This window comes from Condylura cristata, unplaced genomic scaffold, assembly GCF_000260355.1.
Source record: "Condylura cristata isolate star-nosed mole 26May11 unplaced genomic scaffold, ConCri1.0 scaffold00074, whole genome shotgun sequence".
NCBI classification, from domain to species: domain Eukaryota; kingdom Metazoa; phylum Chordata; class Mammalia; order Eulipotyphla; family Talpidae; genus Condylura; species Condylura cristata.
The window spans coordinates 86,063-87,037 of NW_004567175.1; the positions used below are offsets into that span (position 1 = coordinate 86,063).

General features: G+C 69.7%; 1 protein-coding gene across 1 annotated transcript in view; it reads left to right on the forward strand.

Moving 5' to 3' along the window:
* Positions 1-975, forward strand: part of LOC101633682 (janus kinase and microtubule-interacting protein 3-like) — a 16,322-nt gene that overhangs the window by 353 nt on the left and 14,994 nt on the right. The window lies entirely within an intron of this gene.

The window sequence follows — 975 nt, forward strand, 5'->3', positions numbered from 1 at the left end:
GCAGCTGGTCTTCCCAGTGTCCATCCAGGTCACACAGTCTGCCAAGGCCGCTGGTTGGGGGGAACCCACTGGAGAACTTGCGTGAAACCCAGGCCCGGGAGGACAGCCTGGCCCCAGCTGTCCCTTGCCGGGACCCGATGCCGGGCACCGGCCCTGGACATGGGCCACCTCCCCCAGCCCTTATAGTGGGGTGGGGCCGACTAGGGCCCTCTGCATGGAGGAAGTTGCTGGCGCTGCAGGCCAGCAACTGCCGGACTCCACCCAGACGCAGTCGGGGGCAGGCCCCACGGGGCAGAGGCCCAGACCCCACAGCCACCACCTTGGGGTCCTGGGGCCTTCCTTGGACAGCAGCGCTCTTGGGAGCCGCAGGGAAGGAGGGTGGGATGGCTGGACGGGGTTCCCGGGCTCCAGCCCCGAGCTCCCAGGAGGCCCCCGGAAGGCCGGAGCTGGGGAGTAGATAGGCCCAGTCGGGGCTCTCCCAGAGGGAGGTCTGGGGGTGCCAGGCTGGCCTCGCCCAATCTCCCCAGGGGGTCTGGTCCAGCCAGACCCGGGAGGGGACCCGGCTCCTGGGGCCAGTTGTTTGACCTCCACGCCCCCCAAACCCCTGACCAGACCCGGAAGGTCAGAGTCCACAGAGCTGTCCTGCACAGCTCAGCCGCTGAATGCCCTCCGCGCCCCTCTGGCCTGGCAGGCAGGCACCAGCCTCCCGCCTGAACCCATTCTGTGAAAGGCTGATCACGGGGCTCCTGTATGGTGCTGGGGAAGATGCTCTGGAACCCTAGGGCCAGGCCTGGGGTGTAGAGCACTAGGCGAGCCCCCTCCTCCGAGCCAGGGGGTCGCGTTGCCAGGACAGCCCTTGAGGCCGCCTGGCCCCCGCACCCCTTGCTCCAGCACAGGCCCTTGCCCCGCTCCACCCCAAGGCCCCGCCCTCCGGGTAGCCGTCCCACCCCTGTCCCCGCCCACCAGCTACTGGCC